A 17,452-nucleotide genomic window follows, 5' to 3' on the forward strand; every position below is an offset into this window, starting at 1 on the left:
AGGTGGTGATAACCCCTTCGGTCAGAGCTCCTTCAACTATTCTCTTGATCTGATCTCTCAGATCGTTGGAGGGATCAGTGAGGAGCGGCGTATAGTTCTTACGGTCACTAAGAAGCCGTCGGCATTCTTGGTCGTAATCAGTGGTGTTTAATAGGACTACTGCGCCCCCCTTGTCCGCTGGTTTGATTGTGATATTCGCATTCTGGCGTAGAGAGTCAATGGCTTTGAACTCCTCTGCACTAAGATTTTTGAAAGTGGAGGGTGTGTCCAAATTCTCAATCTCTGCGAAAACTGCCCGCTCAAAGGTAGTAATCTCCACCGGGATGGTATGTGGGGGAGGAGTAAATGTTGATTTTGGTCGCAGAGATGTGTCGCCCTTGTCAGATTCTACTAGCTCAAGGGTGCGTTCCTCGAAGAAGGCCTTGAGTTTGAGATTCCTAAAGAAAGCGGAGAGTTTGCAATGAAGGCGGAATTTGTCAGGACGTGCTGTAGGAACGAACCCCAAGCCCTTTTCTAGGATGTTGGTCTCATTAATAGTTAGCACTTTGTTTGACAGATTAACTATCAGACTGTCGGGGTGATCGTCCCTGCCACCAGTTGGTCCTGTTGCTGCTTGCTCCGAGTGCGGTTGCCCACTGGGTCGTCTTGTGCCCACTGCACCCTTTGGTGGGGCCCTCTCCGCCTGCCTTTGCCTCTTTGGCCTCTCTCTAAAAAAGGGGTTTGTGCGAAGTGATTCTGTGGGTACATTGGGGCCGCAAAACCAGGGTTCCAGCCCATTTGTGGATTAAATGGGTAGTGGAACTGCATCGGGTACGTGCCGAAACTACCCTGTTGTGGAGGGAGGTTTGTCCATGTAGGTTGGTTGTGAGGGGGGCGTGATCTTCCCCTTTGTTTCCCTCTCCTTGCTTGTCTAAAGCTATTGTTGCTTGAGCCACTGCTGTTGGACGAATCATCGTCTGTACCGTAGGTATTAGTGTCGGATTTACGTGGTGCAACAAAAGCAGGGTCTGCATAGGGATAGATTTTGTTGAACTCAAACTTCTTCAGATCTTTCGGGAATTGGGTCACCTTATTTTGGGTCAGGTTTTCCTTATATTCATTGATGTCTTTATTTATCTTGTCTAGCCGTTTTTTAAAACCCGTTAGGGTAGTCTTGAATTGTGTCTCAGTTTGAGTTATTTCTATCATGATGGTTTCTGATAGACGGACGGCTGTTTTGATAATCAGAACCAGCCAGTCGCGGGTGCAATGCCATGCGATCATTGCCCATTCTTTTCTGAAGGTAGCGTCCTCCAGAAAAATACGAGGGGCATTGGTGACTAATAGACCCCTTGGGGCTGTGTTCGTCCTTAGGTATTCAGTAAGGATAGTTCCATGCAGGATCGTGTGTATGCGATTTTTCTTCAGTTCGGAAAGTTGTTCCCATTCACTGGTGTACATGACCGCCTGTGAAATAGTGGGTTCTGCGAACAGTGAGGGACGTGCTAGAATAGCATCAACTTCGGAATCTGAAAAAGTAAGTCCAAGAGTGGCCATTATGAAAGTCACCGGGAGGTAAGAAGAGCTTGGGTAGGTGACCTCTTGGGTTAAGAGGAGAAAAAAAGAGGATGAACTCTCACAGCTGTGCGCTGCTAGAACTACACAAAAACAACGAGAGAGGAAGGGAACACAACACGGCTACTCCCCTCGAGGGATAAATCTCAAAAAACAACGAAGTCCGTGTGGTTTATACACAACCTCTTAGGGTCAAAGGAGCACAAGTCTGCTGACTCAAAACAACACTGTATGTTGTTTAAGGAGAAAAAACCTAAATAGGTTTTATATAAAGCCCTCACTCGCCAACCTGGTTGGTGACATGCTTCATCATCGGGCTCCACTGGGTATGGCCGAATGCCATCCCAGTGTGCTGCAACGCCAGGTTACTGCGGAGCGGGGTTCGTGTGAGGTGACAGTGAATTTAAAAGCTTCCAATTGAGTCAAAAAGGCAATTTTATTTGTTTTGCTAATTGGAAATATTAAAAAGGGAGAAGAGTGAGGGTCAAAAATTAGAAGACCAGATTCACTCTGTGGCGGTCAACATGTTTCTGCCTTGATGTATGGTATACAGGCTTTCGTCAGGACCAGAGTGGGGGTGCAGAGTCCCGGTGGTATGAGCGCGCTAAGGCTCACCCTGCCGAGGACTGCGAGTGTGAAAAATTATATTAAAAATTACCCGCCAACAATTATAGTGGTGGAGAGAAACGAGTTTATCCTTGTGACCGACAGACACACAACAGAAGACAAAAAATGAAAGCATTATAAGTATTAATGTCCATACTGTAATCAGTCGCTGCCAAGTCAGCCAAGCAGCAAACAAGGTGCTCATTTGGTGATGTGCCATTAGGTTGTACCACTGGTGCACTATTTGTGAGATCGGTGCACCTAAAAGTACCAAGGCTCAGGTGTCAGGTAAGTAACTTGAAACTCGTCCTGAATAGCGTGTCTAGTTGAGTATATCGAGACATACGTGATTGCTGTATAACGTGATAACGGCTATATAGCATATGGGCAAGGGGGACGTAGGAACGTACCCCTGTGTAGGTCATAGATAGAGACTAACAATAAGAAGAAACCCAATCTTACTCAGAGGCATATCCGTATGAAGCCTCAGGGATCCCGGGAGAAGGGTGGGAGCATATGGCACACCCTGGAAGTGAAGGAGAGATGAAAGGAAAGTGGTTGAATCACCAAGTACACGGTGTCTCGCTGGGAAGCGTTTACCGTAACTTGGAGGGAAAGGGGACGGGATTTTACTCACGCCCTCTTTGCTCGGCACCCGTTCGGTACCTATAGAACGCCTCTCGTGCCCGGGTCCAGGTGATAAAATGTAAAATTAGTTGAGACCCAGATTTTGCATCGGGATTGCGCCATTTTTTTTAGCACAAACCCAAAGCAAAATCAAATTTGGTAAATCTCATAATGGGCTTAAATGCACTCATGATATACCTAATAAAAACAAATGTGTGAGATCATAAGAGCTGACTGGCAGGCTTTAAATGACCAAACAAGCACACAAGAGGCCATGAGAGCCTGCTACTGAAAAGCAACAAATCAAGAAGATGTCAGGAGATTAATAAATAGGTATTTCACAGTGATACTCGCACTACCTAAATCTGCAGGTCCAGAACAGCTCTGCCTGGTATTGTGCGCATTCTTACTCGCACAAGAAACACATCCTCCTATAATATGATACGAGAGACAACTGGAGTTGAGAAGAGAACAAAGAGAAAGCAACTAGAGGAGTGAAGAGGTACTAAGGGGACGAGAGGGTGTCTAGAAAACAACAAATGTGAGAAAATAAAAGGTAAAAGCGAGAGGAAAACAGGAATGCGATAGAAAGCAAGTTCTTGTTGTACTTGGGAGGTAGAAGCAAGGGAGATGGAAGTGAAAGAAAGTGAGAGAAAGAGGATAAAAGTTGCATAGCGTGAGGAAATTGTAAGAAATAGAAATGAGAAAATTAGACTCGTAAAGATGCATTTGAGATATAGGCAAGAAGAGATTAAGACTTGAACTTAATGGTGAATGGAGTAGAGCACTGTGAAGCATGAAGGTGACGGAAGAAGATAGGTAGACGAGCTTCCGAGCTGTAACTGAGTGAAATTCTCTGAGAGAATGAAAGAGTGAGGTATAGGACACACCGGAATGGGAAACTGGTGCAAAGGGGAAGATTTTAAGGTGAAAGGAAACTCAAAAAGATAGATGTGAGGGAAAGAGTGGTGAATTTAAGATAAAAACAGAGTCAAAAGAGGCTTGGGATTATGTGAAAAGGAAAATGGAACACTACGTAAGAGGTGAAGGTCAAAGAAAGACAATGAATTGTTGAGAAGAGAAGAGAAACTGTATAGAAGTGAAAGAGGGTTGGGTTAGGGTACGATATATGGAAGTTCAGCAGGAAACTGTAAAGAAATGAATATAAGGACCTTCAAATGGCTAAAAGGTTCCCTAGTCTTAGCTCAACAGGAAATGTTTTGCGCTGCCAGAGAACTCAGTTGGTTGATTTGATCACTTCAAATGTCTACGTCTGTAGCCGGAGGGTAACTGATTTGAATCCTTGTTGGTGCACAGAATAGTGATTTGTATTTATGGTGCAATGAGGGCACAGCCTGTGACAGAAAGCAGAGTATGTCTGTAATTAATTTAAATATTGTATTACACACAGTATAAAATAGACTGCATGCAGCATATGATAAGATAGTTTGTCGCCTTGAGGAGGCCAGTGACATGGTTGTTTGCAACACTCATGTGAGAGGCATTAATTAACACACTTTCACAAAACACTGTTGCTGCATAATGTGTGTATAATGTAAAGTTCTCCGACGCCCTACATAGGGATGAGTAGCACTATAAGTAGCATTACTTGGTGTGTAACTAGTCACTCGCTGTGTGACACTAGAGATATTTATGCCAGGATATCAGGACAGGCTCTGGTGATGCTCATGCCACTGATAGGATCAGATTCTTGTCTACCTGATTATCTCCTATAATCCTCTCAGGTCGCCAGGATCTTTTTATCTGCTAAATAGTGTAGAGGGGAGGAAATCCAATTATTAGAACATAATCACCAGAATCAAATCTCATTTAGGAAGGACCACTGACTCCGAATCTAAAATTTTTAGGATTTTATTACAACCAAAAATAACTGCACATACAAACACCTTAGCACAAGGTGAAGAAGATAAATGGGCACTAACACAAACGCAAGTCTACGTAAGAGTCTCATACGACTCAGAAAAAAAAGAATAACAAGCTCTAAAAGCATAAGAAATGCAATGGTCAATCCAATGTCTACATTAGGAATCATTAGCCTAAAAGAAAAACAGTTAGTCTTTCCCTACTCTATCTCTAAAATGACATCCCTACTTAGCAATTCCCTTCCCAGGCAAGAAAATAAAAGATGTCAGAAGTGAAGACTTCCTAAGAAGTACATTCACTTAGTCAGAGCTCGTTCTAAGATGCTCATTCTAGCTTCCCATCTAAACCTCAACTGCTCAACCTTCGGGGCACTGTCCCTAATACAAAATCCCAAAAACTTAGAACACGCCCTTTGGCACACCTCTTCAGCCAGGTCTTCTTCCAGTACTTTTCCAGCAAACTTGTATCCCATCCAACGACGGTTAGCTTGACCTTGGGTCCCAGGCACCTTCTCCGCTGAAAGTATCATCTGCACATTCCAATGTACTCCCCTGTTGGCTTCTCGTACCATCCTAACTCCTAAAACAAAGACAAAGGCTCACTAACGAGCTAAATGTCCTTGCACCTGCAACAGAAACATGGGAACGAAAACTTTTCTCTTCTCTAAGATTTTCCATTCTCCCGAACCCCAAAGCCTTTACCAAGGGAAATCATTTTTCTGCCTACAACGTTTAGCTAACATAAGGAAATGAACAGGCCTTCTCTTTAAACGTATATGCGATCAGGCCTTTACACTGTTAAACACATTACTAAATCACACATTAAGCATTAGTACACCACTCCTTATACGTAAATAAGCAAACTTGCACATGTAACTTTAACATGGCACACGTTTAACCTAATACATTGCATTACGTAAAAATCTAATATTATGCGTTTACTAGAATACATTCACAATGATCTGCAACATTACTTGTCATGAAAAACATGGTTACATTTCCAATCACCCCTATGTTAAACGATTCTGGCAATACATTTCTATGACACACTTAACCTACATCGATTAATATGTGGGTGCTGACTAATGATGAATATGATGCACCTCGATGAATTTCAGAATAACATGACGCTCTATCACCACTACAACTCTGAATGCCTCATTTGCACCCTGCAATACCCCTTCTACACTGGTGGGGTCCAGTAAAGATCTGTGTTCTCTACTAAACTGTTGTCTTGTATTGTCAGTGGCTCTTATTGCACAGCTTTGCTCCAGTGGTTCTACAGCCTAACTGCAGGTCCTTGCTTATTTTGGTGTTAATTCTTAGCAGAGCTATTTGACCTGCTTTCTAGATGTGCATAGCTGTCATTTTAATTATAGTCAGCTGCAGCAGGCGTTTGCAGCAGTGTAAGGTCTTCTGAGAGTTTCTCGTTGCTCAAATGGGTCTAATTTCTGATATTTATGTTTCCTCATCTTCATTGCTTGATTTTTGCTTGCAAGAAAGTGTCACTCATAGTGGTTGAAATGTCACTCATAACCACACTGAAATTATGAACATGTCACACATAGCAATCTGAAACCTTGGCAGCTATGGATGGCACGTGTCATGATGTAATTTGCTGACTGGCTAACTTGGTTAGTCCCCCCACTACTTTTATTGGACTTGTGAACTGTCTGCCACTCACTAAACATCCTTTCCTCCCCTCTGAAAACCGTTTAGCTCTTACCTCACTCAGCCTCCACAGTAGTGGCAGTCAGGTTCTCTATGGTAGGGGTTGGGTCACTTCAGCTGCAGCAGCAAATCGCCCAGCACTGCCACTGCCCCAGACTCGACTCCTCACGAGAGTGCGCGGTGGTGGCGCATCACTGCTACGTTCTCAGCGCGAGAGCTGGCCAAAATGATGCCCAGGGCCGTCATTGGTAGCGCTCGCGTGCTACAAGATTGACGGCCCTGGGGCAGACCCACAAGCAACCACAAACACGGTACGTCGGGACGGAAAATACCACAGAAATTCAAAGTCTCAGTTCGATTGCCTGCACATGTACGCCTACGAAGGAGAGGGCTCATCGACAGGATCCCTGAGCTGAGAGAGCATTGGAGTCTTTCCCCTCTGACGCGGTCGCGCACCACACCACCTCCACTACGCTAGGTGGTGGTGCTTGCGCTGCAGGCAGCAGTTGCAAGCAGGTGTGCTTGCACTTCAAACAGGGCCGCGCGCGTGGCACTGGTGGCCCGTTGCGGCAGCCTTTATGATTTATTTGGGGACACTGATACTACTGTAATGACTGGCAGTAGTGTCAGTGAGTGTCCCCAAATAAATTATAAAGGCCGCCGCCACGGGCAACCAGTGCCGCGCGGCCGCCGCCCTCAAAATAGTGCCGCCTGGGGCGGAACGCTCCCATCACCACCCCCCTAGCTATGCCTCTCCTCCTCTCCACTCTGCGCTCCTCCACTCTAGGACACTCTATGTCACCCACTCCACTCTATGACCCTCTTCTCCACTCTACACCACTCCACTCCACACTACGAAACTCCACTCTACGGCACTTTACTCCACTCTATGCCCCTCTGCTTCTATGCCCCTCCTCTTATGACCCTCCATGACACTCTACTCTACCCTATGCCACTCTACTCCACTCCCCTATGCGATAATCTACTCCACTCTAAGCAATTCCCTCTATGCCATGCCACTTTACTTCACTCTGACACTCAACTTTATAATTCTCCACTCTACTGTATGCCACTCCACTCTACACCACTCCACTGTACAACACTCTATGTCACTCTGTTCTACGTCCCTCCACTCTACGACAATCTACACCAGTCTTTGCCACTCCACTCTATGGCATTCTACTTCTCCCAGTGCCAATCTACTCCACTCTACAACACTGTACTCAATCCCCCCTGCACCACTTTACACCACTCCACTGTATGCCATTCTATACCACTCCACTCTACGACACTACATGACACTCCACTCTATACCACTCCACACCACACCACACCATTCCACTCCACTCTACTCCACTCTACGCCACTCCAATCTGTGCTGCTCTCCTCTATGCCACTAAGTTTTAGTCATGCTGAACAACAGCCACGCTGGTGTACAACACGGCAAAAACACATTGGCAGATCCAATAGCTCTTGCATTGGCGGGACCTGTTGGCTTTGCCAATGCTTGTTTTTATTTGAGAGCTAAAGGGCCTGGCTCATTTCTAAGAGCATCCACTTATGCTACACAAAGGAACTGAGACACGGGGGATGAACAGTACTGTCAAAGTGGACAGAGAGTTGTTATTACTGGCCTTGAACAGACAACAGTCCAGCAAACCACATTCTTAAGAGCATTTTGCTGTTTTTTACTCTACATGAAGAAACGGCCAAACTTCAAAATAGAAAAGGGTGTTTAATATCGCACACAGAGGCATCTAGAGCTCTGCTACTGACTTGTTAAAATGGGCCTTTCTTTTGTTAACTATGGTTGATCATCCGGGCCTCAATCTGACCCCTCTGAAGACCTGCAGTATGTCCCCGGCCAAAAAAAGTTCTTTGTACATCCTCTTACTGGAGAAAGCTATGTTTAAAAGAAACAACTCTGACATTTATTTTCGCTCAGTAGCTTGTTCGGCTTTAAACGGATATAATTTCCCGAACAACACCGAATGTACTCAGACTAGAACAGATGTATTTCAGGATTTATTTTTAGACACGTTCCCACGTACATAGGAACGGGGAACCGCCGCCTTAAAGGTTTTCCCTACACAAAACCATGAGTATACCACAGTGCAACAAGAGGCCGGGAAAGAAGGTACCTTCCGATCTGTCTTATCAGGATCCCTTTTCACAAAATGTTTCTTTTTAGACATACATTGTACTGGAAGGGCAAGGGAGAGAATAGATTACTGAACAAAACAGCAATCTACAGAGAGCCGCTGCTTGCACAAAAAGTTTAAGCAGTGCCGATTGACAAAATGACGACAATTTTAGGTAGACTAGAGATGAAAATGCGTTGATGCATCAACCGCCAGCAGGCAGGGAAGCATTTATTTTATATAAAGCTTGATATTGAGATTGAGTTTATTTTCAGGAGTTCGCAGTTGTGGGAACTGGTGCCTCGGGAGATCATCATTGGCTAACAAATCTCACACAAATTGGTCAAGTATGTAAACAGAGATTACCTTTTTAATATCATGAACCGGCAGCAGAGGACAGAGCAAACCAACCACATCTTTTCTGTCAGGGTCTATTGTTTGCACAGCTCGAGGGCCAGAAGGTCCTTGGTAGGGCACTCTGGAATTAAAGAGTGACGACGAGGCAATGGTAATGCTGAAAGGGATAGGAGAGAAATTTATGGAATATGATGGCCTTGTTTTGTTGTGTAGTTCCTATAAATCTATATGGGACCTGCACAATTAGATAACATAGACAGTGGGATTTTTTGTTCAAACTGATCCGACACCCCCGTCGGGTATGTTCGCCTGTATTCCAGCTAGCTCACAGTGACAATGTAAACTCCTCTTACCAAGGGAAGAATAGTTCTTGGCAACTATCAAACATGACAATCCTGTTCCTTCGGGGAACATGGAAACAGTACAGTACTTTTCGCTCAGTCACTTGTGCTCACTTTGTCTCAAAGAGATAGACAGAATAAACGGTGGGGGCGTTTTAATAAGCATTTATTGAACCAGCGTCATTCTAGTGTAAAATAGGAGTGCTGAAACAACCATTAGTCAGAAACAGCTATGAATGATGATAAGCACCAACAGAGTAAAAGGATGGTAGATTTCTACCAAAGTGCTAAAACAATGAATATATGCAAGCATATAAATACATGATAATAATAATTGATACTCCTACGATGCAACCCTAACTAGATGTACCTAAGTGTACCTAGCATGTATGTAAGGTGTAGAGCCAAGTATCCCCCCAGGCTAATGCCAACCCCATTACCTGAATTGAGAGACTGTAAGACCATGTCCTGGTCTCGAGATGGACACCCCGCGAGAGATGTCAGACCACTGCGAGCTGGGGTGTCTGCGTGCAGGAACCTCAGCGTCTCACGTCATTGTGTCAGCATGGAAGTCAAAATTTCTCCTCTGCCTGCCCCAGCAAAGATAAGGTGTATATGTACCCAAAAGGTACAGGGGTTCTACTTTGCTGTGTCATGTCGGCCAAGGATGACGGAAGGGATGACCCTATACATAGTTATTATGCAGAAGATTGTAATCCTGCTGTGATTCTTAGAATCCTCATGCATAATAAATGAGGCTAGTTTTCTGGGAAAACCACACAACATTTATGCAGCATCATAACTAGGTAAAAAGTCAGTACAAAAAACGTTATGTAGTGCAATGGCAGGGAAATGTAGGTGAATGGTTAGTTGACTACCCAGGCCTATATTGGGTACATTGCAAAACATAACAGTTTAGTTTGGAATAAACATAGGGTTGGGATGGTGTACAAGTCAGAGTATAAGAAATATCATTCACTCACCAGTAAAAGGCATGTGCCAAGGTCTAGTTTATTAGTACAACATATTTATCTAAAACAACAACAACTCTACCTTACCTAAACATATGCTTTTGTGTATAGGTCATTTCAGCCATAGCTGTAAAGACTGGAGACAGGCGCCTTCTCTTGCATACATCACGAAAGAAGAAGAGAGCGTACAATTCTAGGGGCCAGGTATTCATCAAGGAGGTGTAAAGATGACTAAAAAGAAGACCAAAAAAAAAAATACAACTAATATAAAACTAAAAGTGTGTGTTAAGGTCTGCAATACTATTGTAGAGTCCTCCCAGCCTGGGTACATGCAAATGATCATGCCACACGGAGCTTGGTATTACACGTCTTTATTCCTCAGCGTTTCACCTTTAACTGAACATTCTACATCATGAATTCTATCACCCACACCCCACGCACTTTTGTCACTGTTCTATGGAGTCCATTAGGAACCAGAACATTCGTGTCATCTCTCTCACACAACATCTCCCCCTTTGTTAAATTAAAAGTACCAATAATGCATATATACATTACAACTCTTCAATACGTCGTTTTGGTGCTTCCATCAATCGTCCAGATCTGATCATGGGAGGCTGCGGAGATCACAGAGAAGTGATATACACAAATGGGGCCGTTCCTATCAGAATGACCTAGAGAACAGCTGAGTAGTGTTATGTGACTGTGGACATCTCACTAAAAATTACGGACTGCCCTCACACACCACCTGGTGTCATGCTTTATCATCGGCCAGTCCTCGCCCTCTAAAAACTTGGTTAGATAGAGGGGGGGCATACACCTGAAGACAGGGATGCACTTCTAACTAAATGGGGCCCAAAGTGAATAAGTGAAATTAAAAGCCATTATAGTAACCTCATTCTCTATTTAATGGTTAAGGAAACTATATGGTTTATAAAAACAAGTGTACGGCGCAATTGGGAGAAATTATTATCCCCTCGCCGTGTAGTCATTGGTCTGAAAGTGGGTCGACATGTTTCTGCCAAATGTCAACAGAGGTACTCGGCATTCATCAGGACCTAAGTATATTACCAAGAAACGGGCTCCACTCTTACCAAGTTATTGGTTAAATGGAATCAACGGTGGAGAGACCATGGTCACTCTCCACTGTATGTATATGGGTCAGAAAAGTACCCTGTAGGAAAAAAGAAGGAAATATAATATAACACAAACTCAGCAACCAATAGGTTAAGGGGTCATTCTTGAAGAATCAGAACAGGCGCAACTATATATTATCTAATGTGCGCATAGTGCAAGTGTAAAACACGTGACTGGCATACGTGAATACACAAGTGAGAAAACACACGGGGAACACAAGTACTCCCCATTTCTTACCTACAACCTAAACTCCATGTACTCCATGGGAGGGGGAGTAAAGGAGAACCCCTGTAGTCAAACTCAGAAATGGCAAGTAGATAAAGAAAAACTAATTTAGGCAGTATATTATAGCCAAACAACGTTAAAACTGGGGAGGGGGCATGATAGTATACACCACACCCTGCTCAACACGCATCCCACTCTCATTCATCCAGACTACAGCGTCTTACTACATCAAGGTGCGTTCTCCACGGGATCACCTAGCTGTGTACCGCACTCCTCCCCGGTGACAAGTAAGTGGGGGAAGAGCTCTCTGTTAAATAGCCGTCTCAATTGGTAAATTAATGGGAGGTGCCCGATAGTAATGTGATTATGGGACCCAGTGGTGTGTTCCGGTGTCCCATTCACTCTCTGTGCTGAAACAGCCTGGCTCAGCCTGTCTTCCGGGAAAAAAACGTCATAACATGTGACGTTACGGAGCAAAATGCAAAGAATACCTGAAGTATCATTGCCCAGAATATACAAATAATCCCAAAGGTGGTGTCTAGTTGCTGGAATCAGAAATAGCTCTATGCGCGTTACAGAAGAGAACGGCAACACCGCTCCGTATGTGCTAAGAGACACTACCGTTACCATCGGGGAGGGGCCAAAACCGGAAGACTACGTCCCAAGCGCTGGAGGGGGCGGAAGTCAGGCACAGTGTCGAGAGAAAGCCTCGTTAGAAAATTAATTGCTCAACTATCAGGGGCATCTCGAGTAAACATTACATACGGAGAGTCCATGTGTACCATATATTAAAGTACCCATAGAGTGATGAAAGAAAGTTGTTTCAGTGTAAACGTGTAAACTGCTTGCATTAGCTGAGGAGACACTATGTCCAAAAGAGGCTACTACTATCTTGATGTAAAGGAGCCACCCTGACATTTGCGATCTTGATATACTTCTCAGGTAAACATTGCATACGGAGAGATCATGTATACCATATATAAAAGTACACATAGAGTGGTGTAAAAAAGTAGTTTCAGTGTCTACGTGTAAACTGCTTGCATTAGCTGGAGAGACACTATGTCCAAAAGTGGCTACTACGATCTTAATGTAAAGGAGCCATCCTGACATCTGTGATCTTGATATAAAGGAGCCACCCTAAAAATAAGGATATGTAAACCATACACCCAAAAATGGAGAACACCACTGCGGAATATCTGGTACATGTTGTGTAGAGAATATGGAGCGAATGTTCTAGTTGCTATTTATTCCCATCTTGCTATGTCAGGTAATCACCTACCCACTTGAAGCCAAGGAATGTCGTCATTCAAGCCAACGTCCCATGTGCGTAAGTGGAACACCCAGCCTTGTTCCCTCTGAAAGAGGGCTTGGGTTATGTCAGTCTTTCTTTTTTGCATAACCTCTAAAACCACCCATCTGATATCAGTGTCTTTGTGGTTTACCTCATGGAAGTGTTTAGTCAATTTGGTATTGGATCTGCCGCATCAGAAAGTACTGCGGTGTTCGTTGACTCTAGTTTTTATTTTTCTAGTAGTCATACCCACGTATCTAAGGTTACATGGGCATGTCAACAGATAGACCACCCCCTCGGTGTTGAAGTTGCTAAAATTCTTTAGCCTCCAAGGGTTCCCAGTCCCAATATCCACTTCTTTTGTCGTGTATGTTTGTGAACACGCTACACAATTCCCACACGGGAAATGTCCATAGGGTTTCGGCTGGCTCCAGAGTGTCCCTTGGTCCGTAGTTTCATTCTGATGTACCTGTGCCTGAACCAGATCATCCCGTAAGCTCTTGCTACGTTTAAATGCAAAAAGTGGGGTTTCCCACTTTTGATCAGAGCTGTTCAAAATAGACCATTTTTTCCGGATGATGTTTTGAATCCGATTTGATACAGGAGTGTAGGTGGTTACACAAACAATCCTGTTACTTTTCTCTTTATTAGTAGTTTCCAAGAGGCTCTCTCGATGGTTATTCCTAGCCCTCTTTTTTGCTCTCTTAACCATATTTGTAGGATAATTCCGGTCCAACAGCTTCCTCTCGAGTTGGTTGGCTTGTTCATTGTAAGCACTCATATCAGAACAGTTCCTACGTATCCGGAGGAATTGTCCGACTGGTAAGTTCTGTCGCAGTGCTTTAGGGTGGAAACTCTCATAGAGCAGTAAGCTGTTTTTGTCAGTTGATTTATTATGTACTTTGGTGTGAATCCCATCTGGGCTCATAGAAATCACCAGATCAAGAAAGATGGCTTGCTTACTGTCAATGGAGTATGTAAATTTCAGATGTTCATCTTTGGAATTTACCCACTGTATGAAAAGGATAGCTTCTTCCATTGTGCCACGCCAGATGATAAGAATGTCATCTATGTAGCGTTTCCAGGTTTTGAGTTGTGTTGCATAGGGGTTATTCTGATTAAAGATGAAATACTCTTCGAATTGGTGTACATATAAACATGCCATGCTTGGCGCGAAAGTACTACCCATGGAGGTACCGGAGATCTGGTGGTAGATTGTACCTTCAAAATCAAAGAAATTCTCAGTAAGGGCAATTTCTGCACATTCTAAGATGAAAGGTATCGGAGTGATGTACGACCATTCCATATTCAACAGAATATGTTCGATTACAGCCGGGGTACGTCTCTGCGGGATTCTGGTATACAGCGCCTCAATATCCATGGTAATGAATATATCTTCGGTGTCGTTTATCTCAAGATCCCGTAGGTGGCACAGGACATCTTTTGTATCACGTAGATATGATTGTGATTTCTGGACGATAGGTTTCAGAAACCAATCACAAAATTGTGATAAGGGTTCAAGCAGTGAACCTATCCCGGACACGATGGGTCTACCAGGAGGTGGAGTTTTGCCCTTGTGAATTTTGGGCAAGATATAAAATCTGGGAGTTCGAGGATTATCATTAATCAAAAATTCTGATTCCTGTTTCGTTATCCAATCGTTAGTGACTGCCACATGTACCATGATCCCAATCTGATTCTTGAGGCGGTTGCTAGGGTCACTAACATAGATCTCATAACTATTGGAGTCACTCAACAGTCTATTGCATTTATTCCGGTACATTTCCAGGTTCATGAGTACAATAGCACCACCTTTGTCAGCTGGTTTAATTACCAGTTCATTGTTGTTTTTCAAGGATAGAAGTGCGTTCCTTTCACCTTTTGTCAAGTTTTGATAACCTCTGGTTTTCTGAAAGTCAATCTTGTCCACCTCATTCAGTACTGCCTGTTCAAATGCCTGGATGTTACATGATACTTCTTGTGAAGGTGGCGAGAAACTGGATTTTTTTCTCAGTCCTGCATTAGTTTTAGAATCGTAGTCATCTTGATGATCCCCGAAGAAATCCCTAAGTTTTATTTTTCTGAAGAACTGGGCCAGTTCTGTGTGGAGGCGGAAGGGCGTTGGTACAAATCCTTAACCCTTTGATAAAACAGATTCCTCATCCTGTGTAATTATATGGTCACTCAGATTCACAATATTACTCAATCTTTGCTCGTTGAGGGGCCGTTGCCCTTGCCCATGCTCCGGTTCACCGCCCCCGTTTTCCTCTGCCCCTGCCACGGCCTTGGGATAAAAAAGGCTGCGGTCCTGGAGGAAATCCAAATCCTTGGGGGTAGAAGGGTTATTGCCAGAAACCGAAAGGGGGCATCGGTGGTGCATACATAGGGTGATGTGGATTCTGGTATTGTCTCCCAAATTGTCTGCCCGTATTCTCATCACCACTACTTTCCGAACTACTCCTATCTTCACCTGAGCTGAATGTCCAGTTCTGTGGGGTCAGTCTGGGTCGTTGTTTCCGTGTTATTTTTGATTGTTGTAATTGTTGTGGCTGATCATAATGTTCATCTGTCGTATAAGGGTAAACTGTGTCTCTATTGAATTTTTGTACATCCTTTTGCAATTTAGTAATTTTACATTGGGTAAAATATACTCGGTATTCTGATTGATCATTATTAATTTCCTCCAGTTTTTTCTTGTAGACAGTAAGTTGAACAAGCGTTTTTAGTCGGCTTTCACTTTGTTGTATCTCTACTAGTAAGGCATCTGCCAGTTGTCTAGCTGTGTTAATTATAAGGACCAGCCAGTCCTTCGTGCATTTCCATGCAATGCCAGACCAGTTGATGCGAAACTCTTTATTATCTAAAAAGAGTCTTGGTTCATTGGTCACCACTAAACCTCTAGGAGCTGTATTCTTCCTGAGATATTCGGTCATAAAAGCTCCATGAAGGGCTGTCCTAACCCGATGTTTTTTCTTAGCTGTAAGAGCTTCCCAGTCATCTGAATTTTTCAGTGTTTTGGTTACTACAGTCTCCGCCAGAAGGGATGGAGTTCTCAAAATCTCAGCATCATTTTCTTCTCCAAACGCCGGTTCAGATTCCATGTTTGATATAGGGTGTCAGTAGGTGAAAGAAACACTTATGTGAGGAACACTAATTGTAGTGAGTCCTAGGTTATCAACTAGATTTACTTAGTGTAACCTTTACGTAGTATTATTAATGTGAATACAAAAAAACACAAAAATACCCTGAAATATGTTCCCACAGCCGTTGGCTGTACCACTGTCAATACACACTAACCCCAGGTTCGCTGGGGGAGGGAACTAGAGGCTTATTAGGGTACTAGGAGACGGCCTGCCTCCAACACAACTTGATATACACAAATGGGGCCGCTCCTATCAGAATGACCTAGAGAACAGCTGAGTAGTGTTATGTGACTGTGGACATCTCACTAAAAATTACGGACTGGCCTCACACACCACCTGGTGTCATGCTTCATCATCGGCCAGTCCTCGTCCTCTAAAAACTTGGTTTGATAGAGGGCGGGCATACACCTGACGACAGGGATGCACTTCTAACTAAGTGGGGCCCAAAGTGAATAAGTGAAATTAAAAGCCATTATAGTAACCTCATTCTCTATTTAATGGTTAAGGAAACTATATGGTTTATAAAAACAAGTGTATGGCGCAATTGGGAGAAATTATTATCCCCTCGCCGTGTAGTCATTGGTCTGAAAGTGGGTCGACATGTTTCTGCCAAATGTCAACAGAGGTACTCGGCATTCATCAGGACCTAAGTATATTACCAAGAAACGGGCTCCACTCTTACCAAGTTATTGGTTAAATGGAATCAACGGTGGAGAGACCATGGTCACTCTCCACTGTATGTATATGGGTCAGAAAAGTACCCTGTAGGAAAAAAGAAGGAAATATAATATAACACAAACTCAGCAACCAATAGGTTAAGGGGTCATTCTTGAAGAATCAGAACAGGCGCAACTATATATTATCTAATGTGCGCATAGTGCAAGTGTAAAACACGTGACTGGCATACGTGAATACACAAGTGAGAAAACACACGGGGAACACAAGTACTCCCCATTTCTTACCTACAACCTAAACTCCATGTACTCCATGGGAGGGGGAGTAAAGGAGAACCCCTGTAGTCAAACTCTGAAATGGCAAGTAGATAAAGAAAAACTAATTTAGGCAGTATATTATAGCCAAACAACGTTAAAACTGGGGAGGGAGCATGATAGTATACACCACACCCTGCTCAACACGCATCCCACTCTCATTCATCCAGACTACAGCGTCTTACTACATCAAGGTGCGTTCTCCACGGGATCACCTAGCTGTGTACCGCACTCCTCCCCGGTGACAAGTAAGTGGGGGAAGAGCTCTCTGTTAAATAGCCGTCTCAATTGGTAAATTAATGGGAGGTGCCCGATAGTAATGTGATTACGGGACCCAGTGGTGTGTTCCGGTGTCCCATTCACTCTCTGTGCTGAAACAGCCTGGCTCAGCCTGTCTTCCGGGAAAAGAACGTCATAACATGTGACGTTACAGAGCAAAATGCAAAGAATACCTGAAGTATCATTGCCCAGAATATACAAATAATCCCAGAGAAGTGTCCATGAATGGCATTGGAGACA

The 17,452-nt window shown here is 43.7% G+C and overlaps 1 protein-coding gene and 1 long non-coding RNA gene across 4 annotated transcripts in view; both read right to left on the reverse strand.

Annotated features, from left to right (window-relative positions):
- Window positions 1–17,452, reverse strand: part of PCSK6 (proprotein convertase subtilisin/kexin type 6) — a 1,413,069-nt gene that overhangs the window by 1,289,649 nt on the left and 105,968 nt on the right. The window lies entirely within an intron of this gene.
- On the reverse strand, window positions 4,644–10,337 carry LOC146860638 (uncharacterized). The gene is made up of 3 exons (XR_014978844.1): window positions 10,239–10,337; window positions 8,849–8,996; window positions 4,644–5,250 (listed from the first exon to the last, which is right to left on the reverse strand). It is a non-coding gene; the product is annotated as an uncharacterized LOC146860638 (long non-coding RNA).

Source organism: Triturus cristatus, chromosome 3_1 (assembly GCF_964204655.1).
Source record: "Triturus cristatus chromosome 3_1, aTriCri1.1, whole genome shotgun sequence".
In the NCBI taxonomy this organism is placed as follows: domain Eukaryota; kingdom Metazoa; phylum Chordata; class Amphibia; order Caudata; family Salamandridae; genus Triturus; species Triturus cristatus.